The sequence below is a fragment of the Cricetulus griseus genome, chromosome 6 (assembly GCF_003668045.3).
Source record: "Cricetulus griseus strain 17A/GY chromosome 6, alternate assembly CriGri-PICRH-1.0, whole genome shotgun sequence".
Lineage (NCBI taxonomy): Eukaryota > Metazoa > Chordata > Mammalia > Rodentia > Cricetidae > Cricetulus > Cricetulus griseus.
In genome coordinates, this window is record NC_048599.1 from 148,311,467 (window position 1) to 148,324,845 (window position 13,379).

General features: G+C 39.9%; 1 protein-coding gene across 1 annotated transcript in view; it reads right to left on the bottom strand.

Moving 5' to 3' along the window:
• The window catches only part of Dennd1a (DENN domain containing 1A), a 1,920,886-nt gene that overhangs the window by 682,845 nt on the left and 1,224,662 nt on the right, over positions 1–13,379 (bottom strand).

Consider the following 13,379-nt stretch of genomic DNA (forward strand, 5'->3'; position numbering starts at 1 on the left):
AGGAAAAGACAAACCAAAAAATTGAAGAAATAAACAAATCCCTTAAAGAAACTAAAGAAAACCAAGAAAAACCAACCAAAAAGTGAAGGAAACAATTCAAGCAGTTCATGATTTGAAAGCACAATTAGAAACAATAAAGAAAACACAGAATGACCGGATGCTGGAAATAGCAAAGCTAGGTAAACGATCAGGAACCACTGATGTAAGCATAACCAATAGAATACAAGAAATGGAAGAGAGAATCTCAGGTGTTGAAGACTCACTAAAGGATATGCAGTCCTCAAACAAAGAAAAATCTCAAGTCCAACAAATCCCTAACACAAAATATCCAGGGAATATGGGACACTGTGAAAAGACCAAACCTAAGAATAATAGGTATAGAAGAAGGTGAAGAAATTCAGCTCAAATGTACAGAAAACATATTCAACAAAATCATCGAAGAAAACTTCCCTAACCTACAGAAGGATATGCCTATGAAAGTACAAGAAGCTTACCCAAATAGATTTGTGGTCCAAATAGATTGGACCACAAAAAGAAGTCCCCTCACCACATAATAATCAAAACACCAAACTTACAGAATAAAGAAAAAATATTAAGAGCAGCAAAAGAAAAGACCAAGTAACATACAAAGGCAGACCTATCTGAATTACACCCAACTTTTCAATGGAAACTTTGAAAGCCAGAAGATCCTTGATAGATGTTCTACAAATGCTAAGGGAACATGGATGTCAGCCCAGACTACTATATCCAGCAAAGCTTTCAATCACTATGGATGTAGAAAACAAGGTATTTAATGACAAAACCAGATTTAAGCAATATATATCCACAAATCCAGCCCTACAGAAATTAATGGAAGGAAAACTGCAATGTAATGAAGATAACTACACTCAAAAAACAGTAGGCAATTGATAATCCTACCTTATGAAACACAAAAAAGTGGGGAAATCCACACACAATAACACCATCAACAACAAATACAAAACAAACAAGAATCAACAATCCATGGTCATTAATATCCCTTAATGTCAACGGTCTTAACTTTCCTATAAAAAGATACAGGCTAACAGAATGGATATGAAGACAGAATCCATCCTTCTGGATATAAGAAACACACCTCAACTTCAAAGACAGATGGTAACTCAGAATAAAGGGTTGGGAAAAGATTTTCCAATCAAATGGACCCAAGAAACAAATTGGTGTATTAGACTTCAAACTAAAATCAATCAAAAGAGATGAAGAAGGGCATTTCATACTTATCACAGGAAAAGTCCATCAAGATGAAGTTTCAGTTCTGGACATTTATGCCCCAAATACAAAGGCACCCACATTTGTAAAAGAAACATTACTAAAGCTCAAATCACACATAAAACCTCACACACTTATGGTAGGAGAATACAACACCCCACTCTCACCACTAGATAGGACCACCAGACAGAAATTTAACAAAGAAACAAAAGAACTAACAGATGTTATTACCCAATTGGGTTTAACAGATATCTATAGGACATTCCATCTGAACACAAAAGAATATACCTTCTTCTCAGCGCCACATGAAACCTTCTCTAAAATTTACCACAACATACCTACACAGATTAAAAAAAAATGGAATAACCCATGTATCTTATCAGACTACCATGCTTTAAAGTTAGAATTCAACAACAACACAAATTGCAGAAACCATACAAACTCATGGAAATTAAATAATGCACAACCGAACCATTCCTTGGTAAAGGAAGAAATAAAAAAAGAAATTAAAGACTTCCTAGAATTCAATGAGAATGAAGACTCAATATCTCCAAACCTATGGGTCACTTTGAAAGCAGTGCTAAGAGGAAAGTTCATAGCACTAAGTGCCCACATGAAGAAACTGGAGAATAATCACACTTGAGAATTAACAGTGCAACTGAAAGCTCTAGAACAAAAGGAAGCAAGCACTCCCCGGAGGAGTAGATGCCAGGGAATAATCAAACTGAGGGCTGAAATCAATAAAGTAGAAATTAGGAAAACATTACAAAGAGTCAATGAAACAAAGAGTTGGTTCTTCAAGAAAGTCAACAAGATAGACAAACCTTTATCCAAACCAACCAAAAGGCAGAGAAAGAGCATGCTAATTAACAAAATCAGAAACGAAAAAGGGGATATAACAACGGATACTGAGGAAATTCCAAGAATCATCAGGTCATACTTTGAAAACCTGTACTCCACAAAATTTGAAAATCTAAAGGAAATGGTCCATTTTCTGGATAGATATTACTTACCAAAATTAAATCAAGAACAGACAAACAAGTTAAACAAACCTATAACCCCTAGTGAAATAGAAGCAGTCATCAAAAATCTACCAACTTAAAAAAAAGCCCAGGCCCAGATGGATTCACTTCAGAATTCTACCAGAAATTCAAAGGAGAGCTAATACCACTACTCCTCAAATTGTTCCACACAATAGCAGCAGAAGGGACATTGCCAAGCTCTTTTTATGAGGCTACAATTACCTTGGTAGCCAAGCTACACAAAGACAAAAGGAAAAAAGAGAATTACAGACCAATATCCCTCATGAACATCGACATAAAAAATATTCAACAAAATACTGGCAAATAAAATACAAAAACGCGCTTTCCGTGGACTCATCGCAGACCAGGTGAGCCACCCCCTGCTTTTACCCAATTCTTGTCCTAAGCGTCATTCACCCAGATCCCTCCAGGCTTGTCCCTGCTTGAAACAGACACGCCCAGGCAGGGTGGAGCTTCCTGAATCTGGCTTGGTTCAGGACACTCTTCCTTCCCTTTCCGTGGACTCACCGCAGACCAGGTGAGCCACCCCCTGCTTTTACCCAATTCTTGTCCTAAGCGCCATCCACCCAGATCCCTCCAGGCTCATCCCTGCTTGAAACAGACACGTCCAGGCAGGGAGGAGCTCCCCGAATCTGGGTACAGGCCACTCTTCATTCCATTCCCGGCGACCGATCCACCAAGAGGCCTAACGCCATCAGAGTGAGGAGGCTACGAGGAGAGGCAAAACCATCCAGAGCTTCGGACATTGAATTCCTGGCCCACACACACTACAGAGTAACAAGAGGAGATAGAGAGATCCTACCTGCACTCACTGGAAAAAGATATGGGAAGAAGACAGAATAAGAACCCGCTCAACAACAGAAAGACCAATATGACACCACCAGAATCTAGGGACTCCACTCCAGCAAGATCTGAAAAGCCCAACACAGTGCATGAAGAAGAGATGGACCTCAAAAATTATCTGAGCAAGATGATAGAGACCTTCAAAGAGGAAACAAGAAAATCCCTTAAAGAAATAGAAGAAAAAGTAAGCAAAAAATTACACGATATGGAGGAAAAGACAAACCAAAATATTCAAGAAATAAACAAATCTCTTAAAGAAGCTAAAGAAACCCAAGATAAAACAACCAAACAAGTGAAGGAAGCTCTTGAAACAGTTCAAAACATGAAAGCTGAATTAGACACATTAAAGAAAACACAGAATGAAGCGATGCTGGAAATGGAAAGGTTGGATAAACGAGCAGGATCTAAAGATGTGAGTATAACTAATAGAATTCAAGAGACAGAAGAGAGAATCTCAGCTATTGAAGACTCGCTAGAGGATATACATTCATCAACCAAAGAAAACCTCAAGTCCAACAAATCCCTAACACAAAATATACAGGAAATATGGGACACCGTGAAAAGACCAAACCTAAGAATAATAGGTGTAGAAGAAGGTGAAGAAACACTGCTCAAAGGTACAGAAAACATATTCAACAAAATCATAGAAGAAAACTTCCCCAACCTACAGAAAGATATGCCTATGAAAGTACAAGAAGCTTATAGGACACCAAACAGACTGGACCACAAAAAGAAGTCCCCCCGACACATAATAATCAAAACTCCAAATCTACAGAATAAAGAAAAAATATTAAGAGCTGCAAAGGAAAAAGGCCAAGTAACATATAAAGGCAAACCAATCAGAATCACACCCGACTTCTCAATGGAAACTATGAAAGCCAGAAGGTCTTGGATAGATACACTACAAGCACTAAGGGAGCATGGATGTCAACCCAGACTACTGTACCCAGCAAAACTTTCAATCACTATAGATGGAGAAAACAAGATTTTCCATGACAAAAACAGATTTAAACAATACATATCCACAAATCCAGCACTACAGAAGGTTCTGGAAGGAAAACTCCAACTCAAGGAACATAACTACATGCACAAAAACACAGGCAATAGATAATCTAATATTGCCAAACACAAAAAGAAGCAGGAGAGCAAAATCCACACACAATGACACCACCAACAATAAATCCAAACCAAGCAAGAACCAACGAACAATGGACATTAATATCCCTAAATGTCAATGGCCTTAACTTACCCGTAAAAAGATATAGGCTAACAGAATGGATACGAAGACAGAATCCATCTTTCTGCTGTTTACAAGAAACACACCTCAACTTCAAAGACAGGCGATACCTCAGAGTAAAAGGATGGGAAAAGATTTTCCAATCAAATGGCCTCAAGAAACAAGCAGGTGTAGCAATCCTAATATCTAACAAAATGGACTTTAAACTAAAATCAATCAAAAGAGATGAAGAAGGGCATTTCATACTCATCACAGGAAAAGTCCATCAAGATGAAATCTCAATCCTGAACATCTATGCTCCAAATACGAAGGCACCCACATTTGTGAAAGAAACATTACTAAAGCTCAAACCACACATAAAACCACACACACTTATAGTAGGAGACTTCAACACCCCCCTTACACCACTAGACAGGACCACCAGACAAAAACTTAACAAAGAAACAGAGGATCTGAAAGAAGTCATGGCCCAACTGGGGTTAACGGATATCTATAGAGCATTCCATCCAAACTCAAAAGAATATACCTTCTTCTCAGCACCACATGGCACCTTCTCCAAAATTGACCACATAGTAGGCAACAAAGCAAACCTCCACAATTACAAAAGAATTGAAATAACCCCCTGTATCTTATCAGACCACCATGCATTAAAGCTAGAATTCAGCAACAATACAAATGGCAGGAAACCTGCAAACTTTTGGAAAATGAATAACACCCAATTGCACCATTCCTGGGTTGAGGAAGAAATAAAAAAACAAATTAAAGACTTCCTAGATTCTAATGAAAATGCAGACACAACATACCCAAATTTATGGGACACTCTGAAAGCAGTCCTAAGAGGGAAGTTCATAGCACTAAGTGCCCACATGAAGAAACTAGAAAAAAGTCACATTAGAGAACTGACAGAACAACTGAAAACACTAGAGCAAAAAGAAGCAAACTCACCAAGGAGGAGTAGACGCCAGGAAATAATCAACCTGAGAGCTGAAATCAATAAAGTAGAAACTAGGAAAACATTACAAAGAATCAATGAAACAAAGAGTTGGTTCTTTGAGAAGATCAACAAGATAGACAAACCTCTAGCCAAACTAACCAAAAGGCAGAGAGAGAGCACACTAATTAACAAAATCAGAAACGAAAAGGGGGATATAACAACGGACACTGTGGAAATCCAGAGAATCTTTAGGTCATACTTTGAAAATCTGTACTCCACAAAATTCGAAAATCTAATGGAAATGGACAGTTTCCTGGATAAATATCACTTACCAAAATTAAATCAAGATCAGATAAACAATTTAAATCGACCCATAACCCCTAATGAAATAGAAGCAGTCATCAAAAGCCTCCCAACCAAAAAAAGCCCAGGACCAGATGGCTTCACTGCAGAATTCTACCAGAAATTCAAACAAGAGCTGATACCAATACTCCTCAAACTGTTCCGCACAATAGAAGCAGATGGGATATTGCCAAACTCCTTCTATGAGGCTACAATCACTTTGATACCCAAGCCACACAAAGATAAGAATAAGAAAGAGAACTACAGACCAATATCTCTCATGAACATTGATGCTAAAATACTCAATAAAATATTGGCTAATCGAATCCAAGAACATATCAGAAAAATCATCCACCACGATCAAGTGGGCTTCATCCCAGGGATGCAAGGATGGTTCAATATACGAAAAACCATCAATGTAATCCACCATATAAACAAACTGAAAAAGAAAAACCACATGATCATCTCACTAGATGCTGAAAAGGCCTTTGACAAAATCCAACATCCCTTCATGATAAAGATCTTGGAGAGAACAGGAATAACAGGAACATATCTAAACATGATAAATGCGATATACACCAAACCAATAGCCAACATCAAACTAAATGGAGAGAAACTCAAAGCATTTCCTCTAAAATCAGGAACAAGACAAGGATGTCCACTCTCTCCATATCTCTTCAATATTGTTCTTGAAGTTCTAGCTAGAGCAATAAGACAAGATCAGGATATCAAAGGGATACAAATTGGAAAGGACGAAGTCAAACTTTCACTATTTGCAGATGACATGATAGTCTACATAAGTGACCCGAAAAACTCTACCAGGAAACTCCTACAGCTGATAAACACCTTCAGCAAGGTAGCAGGATACAAAATTAACTTAAATAAATCTGTAGCCCTACTGTATACAGATGATAAACTCAATGAGAAAGAAATCATGGAAACATCACCTTTCACAATATCCACAAGCAACATTAAATATCTGGGGGTAACACTAACCAAAAAAGTGAAAGACCTGTACAATAAGAACTTTGAGACTTTAAAGAAAGAAATTAAAGAAGATACCAGAAAGTGGAAAGATCTCCCGTGCTCTTGGATAGGCAGAATTAACATAGTAAAAATGGCAATTCTACCAAAAGCAATCTACAGATTTAATGCAATCCCCATCAAAATCCCAACACAGTTTTTCACAGACATTGAAAGAACAATACTCAACTTTATATGGAAAAATAAAAAACCTAGGATAGCCAAAACAACTCTTTACAATAAAAGATCCTCTGGAGGCATCACCATCCCTGACTTCAAGGTCTACTATAGAGCCATAGTTCTGAAAACAGCTTGGTATTGGCACAAGAATAGACAGATAGACCAATGGAATCGAATTGAAGACCCAGATATTAACCCACGCACCTACGAACACCTTATTTTTGACAAAGGTGCTAAATCCATACAATGGAAAAAAGATAGCATCTTCAACAAATGGTGCTGGCACAATTGGATTCGAACATGCAGAAAATTGCAGATAGATCCATACTTGTCACCATGCACGAAACTTAAGTGCAAATGGATCAAAGATCTCTCCATAAACCCAGCCACACTGAATCTTTTAGAAGAGAAAGTGGGAACAACCCTTGAACAAATTGGCACAGGAGAACGATTCCTGAACATCACGCCAGAAGCACAGACACTGAGGTCTGCAATTAATAAATGGGACCTCTTGAAACTGAGAAGCTTCTGTAAGGCAAAGGACACAGTCAGTAAGACAAAACGACCACCCACAGAATGGGAAAAAATCTTCACCAGCCCCACATCTGACAGAGGTCTGATTTCCAAAATATACAAGGAGCTCAAGAAGCTAGCCACCAAAACACCATACAATGAAATTAAAAAGTGGGGTGCAGAACTAAACAGAGATTTTTCAACAGAGGAATCTGAAATGGCTGAAAGACACTTAAGAAAGTGCTCAAAATCCTTGGCCATCAGAGAAATGCAACTCAAAACAACTCTGAGATACCACCTCACACCTGTCAGAATGGCTAAAATCAAAAATACCAATGACAACCTATGCTGGAGAGGATGTGGAGAAGAAGGAACACTCCTCCATTGCTGGTGGGAGTGTGAACTTGTAAGACCACTTTGGAAATCAGTATGGCGGTTGCTCAGAAAAATGGGAATCAATCTACCTCAAGATCCAGCCATTCCTCTCTTGGGTATATACCCAAATACTGCTTGTCCATACAACAAGGACATATGTTCAACCATGTTCATAGCAGCATTGTTTGTAATAGCCAGAACCTGGAAACAACCTAGATGCCCCTCAACTGAAGAATGGAAAGAGAAAATGTGGTACATTTATACAATGGAGTACTACTCAGCAGAAAAAAGCAATGGAATCTTGAAATTCGCAGGCAAATGGATGGAACTAGAAGAAACCATCCTGAGTGAGGTAACCCAATCACAAAAAGACAAACATGGTATGTACTCACTCATATATGATTTTTAGACATAGAGCAAAGGTTTACCAGCCTATAATCCTCTACCCCAAGGAAACTAGAAATCATGAATGACTCTAAGGGATAAATGGACCCCAGGAATGGGAAATGGCATGAACTCCCGAGCTAATTGAGAGCATGAGGGTAGGGAAGTGGGTGCTGCCACAATAAGAGCACAAGATGAAGAGTAGAGGAGAAGAAATGGAGGAGCAGATATATTGAGTTGGGGGAAGAATAGAGGAGAGAGAGCAGGATGAGAGATACCATATCAGAGGGAGTCACTATAGGTCCGAGAAGAGATCTGGAACTAGGAAGATCTCCAGAGACCTATAAGGATGACACGATCTGACAGTCTGGGCAGTGGAGGAGAAGTTGGCCTAGAAACCCTTCCCCTAGAATGAGATTGATGAATACTCTCTATGCTATTCTAGAGTCCTCATCCAGTGGCTGATGAGAGCAGAGACAGACATCCACAGAAATACACTGAGCTGAAATCTGGAACTCAGTTGAAGAGAGGGAGGAATGAAGAACGAAGGGGTCTGTACCTGGTTGGAGAAACCCACAGAAACAGTTGGCCTGAAAAAGGGAAAGCATATCGACCCCAGATGCTCTTTGGGAGGACAGTACAGGACTAATCCAGCCCCCTGATCATGGATGCCAATGGGGAGGCCCCTGCACTCCTGGGATTTTTAGACATAGAGCAAAGGTTTACCAGCCTATAATCCTCTACCCCAAGGAAACTAGAAATCATGAATGACTCCAGAGGGAGGTGGACTGGCGTTTTGCCCTGGTGGGTGGGAGGGACTTCGAGAGCCCATCCCACTTGAAGGGATTCGCTCTGTCTCTGAACACATGGGGAGGGGCCTAGGCCCAGCACAGGAAGATTTGGTGGACTTGGTGGAACCCTGGTTGGGGGCCCTACCCTGCCTGGGGAGTGGCGGGTGGATGGGGTGGGGGGTAGGTTGGAGGTGGGGGAGAAGGAATGGGGGTGGGGGGAGGGAGAGGGAGAGGGAAAGTATATGTGAAAATATTAATAATTTAATAAAAAAAGAAAAAAAATTCAAAAAAAATACAAAAACGCATCAGAGAAATTATCCAGCATGATCAAATTGGCTTTATACCAGGAAAGCAGGGATGGTTCTACATACGAAAATCCATCACTGTAATCCACTATATAAACAAACTGAAAAAGAAAAACCACATAATCATCTCGATAGATGTTGAAAAAGTCTTTGACAAAATCAAACATCCCTTCATGATAAAGGTCTTGGAGAGATCAGGAATAACAGGAACATACCTAAACATGATAAAAGCAATATACAGCAAACCAACAGCCAACATCAAACTAAATAGAGAGAAGCTCAAGGCTATTCCTCTAAAATCAAGAACAAGGGTGTCCACTCTCTCCATATCTCTTCAATATTGTACATGAAGTACTAGCTAGAGCAATAAGACAACAAAAGGAGATCAAGGGGATACAAATTGGGAAGGAAGAAGTCAAACTTTCACTATTTGCAAATGATATGATAGTTTACATAAGGGACCCAAAAACTCTACCAGGGAATTACTACAGCTGATAAACACCTTCAGCAAAGTGGCAGGATAAAAGATTAACTCAAAAAATCAGTTGCCCTACTATATACAGATGATAAATGCAATGAGAAAGAAATCAGAGAAACATCACCCTTTACAATAGTAACTAACAACATAAAATATCTTGGGGTAACACTCACCAAAAAGACCTGTATAGAAAGAACTTTGAGTCTTTAAAGGAAGATATTAAAGAATATACCAGAAAATGGAAAGGTCTCCCATGCTCTTGGATAGGTGGGATCAACATAGCAAAAATGGCAGTCTTGCCAAAAGCAAATCTACAGATTCAATGCAATTCCCATCAAAATCCTAACACAATTCTTCACAGACCTTGAAATAACAGTACTCAACTTCATTTGGAAAAACAACAACAACAAAAAAACCCGGGATAGCCAAAACAACCTTGTACAATAGGGAAACTTCTGGAGGCATCACCATCCCTGACCTCAAGCTCTATCATAGAGCCATAGTTCTGAAAATAGCTTGGTATTGGCACAAAAATAGACAGGTTGACCAATGGAATCAAATTGAAAACCCTGATATTAACCCACACACCTATGAATGCCTGATTTTTGACGAAGAATGTAAATTTATACAGTGGAAGAAAGAAAGCATCTTCAACAAATGGTGTTGGCATAACTGGGTGCGGACATGTAGAAGATTGCAGATTGATCCATATCTATCCCCATGCACTAAACTTAAGTCCAAATGGATCAAAGACCTCAACATAAATTCAGCCACATTGAACCTCCTAGAAGAGAAGGTAGGTGGCACCCTTGAAGAAATTGGTAAAGAGACCGCTTTCTGAACGTACCACCAGTAGCTCAAACATTGAGATCGACAATTAATAAATGGGACCTCCTGAATTTGAGAAGCTTCTGTTAAGCAAAGGACACAGTCAGCAAGACAAAATGCCAGCCCACAGAATGGTAAAAGTTATTCACCAACCCCACATCTGACAGAGGGCTGATCACCAAAATATACAATGAACTCAAGAACCTAGCCACCAAAAAACCAAACAATGCAATTAAAAGATGGAGCGCAGAACTAAATAGGGAATTCTCAACAGAGGAATCCAAAATGGCTGAAAGACACTTGAGAAAGTGCTCAACATCTTTAGCCATCAGGGAAATGCAACTCAAAACCATTGTGAGATACCATCTTACTCCTGTCAGAATGGATAAAATCAATAACACCAATGGCAGTCTATGCTGGAGATGATGTGGAGAAAGGGGAACTCTCCTCTATTGCTGATGAGAGTGCAAACTTGTACAGAAACTTTAGAAATCAGTATGGCGGTTTCTCGGGAAAATGGGAATCAGTCTATCTCAAGATCTAGCAATCCCTCTCTTGAGCATATACCCAGGAATGCACATTCATACAATAAAGACATATGTTCAACTATGTTCATAGCAGCATTATTTGTAATAGCCAGAACCTGGAAGCAACCTAGATGCCCCTCAACTGAAGAATGGATAGAGAAAATGTGGTATATTTACACAATGGAGTACTACTCAGCGGGGGAAAAAAAAACAATGGAATCTTTAAATTCACAGGCAAATGGATGGAACTAGAAGAAAGCATCCTTTGTGAGGTAACCCAATCACAAAAAGATAAACATGATATGTACTCACTCATTTTTTATTTTTAGACATAGAGCAAAACATCACTAGTCTACATTCCTCACTCCTAGAGGAGCTGGGAAACAAGGAGGAACCCGAGAGAAGATTGCATAGTCCCTGGAAGAAGGGGATGGGGACATAATCCCTGACCAAATTAGAGCCCAGGGGCAGGGAGAGGAAGAGGTTTGAAGCAGAACTAGACACCCATAGCGAAGCATTGAACCATACTACTGGAATTCAATTGTGGAGCGGGAGGAGGGTTGAGCAAAGGTGCCAAGACGGGGATGGAGAGACCTGCAGAAACAGTGGATCTGACCTACTGACAGAATGGAGACCCTAGTCATAAAGCTGGGGAAACAGCATTGGACCAAACCAAGCCCTCTGAATGTGGGTACCAGCTAGGAGCCCAAGACAGTCTATGGCTCCTCTGACAGCGGAGCCAGTCTTTATCCCTAGAACACAAACGGACTTTGGGAGCCCATTCCCTATGGAGGGATACTATTGCAGCCCAGATACAGCAAGGAGGGTCTAGGCCCTCCCCCAAACAATATGACAGACTTTGAAGGTCCTTGGTAGAGGGCCTCACTATCCCTGGGGAGGAGTGGGGGGGGTTGGGGTGGGTTGGGTGGGGAACATGGGAGGAGGGGAGGGTGGGGGAATGGGGGATGGATATGTAAATATGAGTAATTGAAAATAATAAAAAGTTTAAAACGACTAAATTTATTCAATACCCTACAGTAAAAGTTTTGATTATAAGTATCCAACAGTATAAAATGTATAAAACAGATATGAAGATTTCTAATATATTAATACAAGGTGAATGGCTACATACAGTACATCCTACAGGCAGAGAGTGGAGGGGGGAAGACCGTGGTTGAGGTCTAGTAATAAATAAATAAATACAGAAGTAGAGATGACCCATCAAAAGTATGTTCTACCACCAATACTGCAGCCAAAATATACAAAAAAAAATCCCATGTTAAAGTAATGCAGGAGAATGGTAACGGCTGGACTCTACTACACCAAGGCTGTGGAGAACAAACCCACTCATTGGGCAGTCTGTGCACGAGGTGGCTTGTACTAGGTAAGTTTTTCCCAAAAGGAAGAGACACACAATGTAAAACTACACAGCTATAGGATGCCACAATCTGTGGCCCTCCCTGTTGTGAAATACTAGCAGACTTTAAAAATCCAGTTTTTAAAATAATCACGAGTGAGGACTACTAAGGCAGCCACATACCCTTCTCCCTCTATGAGAGGTCTGAAATGGCACTATTGTTTTTCCTGAACTTTGAGAAGAGGCCATCAGACAACTTCCTCTAGGCTGTACTGAGAAGCCCTCGCCGCGATCTCAATGTGAGGAGCTCTATTCAGCCATCTTGATGTTCAGAAGCCCAACTCCAAGAAGCCACCAAAACCAACCAACTCAGCCTCAACACACAACTCTTTTTTCCTTATAATCAAGTTTAAATAGTGGGAGAAAAAAACAATAAAACAACAAAACCAAAACCCTAGTAAGGTTATGACAAGGCAAAAAACTACTCTATAGATAAAACCTCCTCAAAGGTCTACTGAGGTGATCCAGAGCTAGAACTGAATTGAATGGATTTCAGTGAATCCCAGACAGTTGTGTAACACCAATGTCAATTATTTGCACACTGCAAGCCCTGTAAGAAATGTGTCCCAAGAAGCATCAACTGTGTCCCGAACATCCCCAGGACTCACATAATCTGTTAAGCAGTTTACAACCACGTGTTCTCTTCGTATGGTGATGCTTTGGTCCTATCCCTACAGGACCTTGGCCATCCTACAGGCTTGCCTTCCCCAGAAGGAGCGCTGGTGGTTCTGTTTTATAAGATTCACACAATGATGTTTATCAAATATTACCACGAAGGGAGGCAACACAGTGCTACCTGTGTGTTCAGAAATTGCTTCCTCCTTCAAGCTATTTGCAGAAAGCTCAGTCTGTCCTTCTTAATAATCATGAGTACAGGTCTGAATCATCAGAACCTTGGGAACACCTTAGCATTT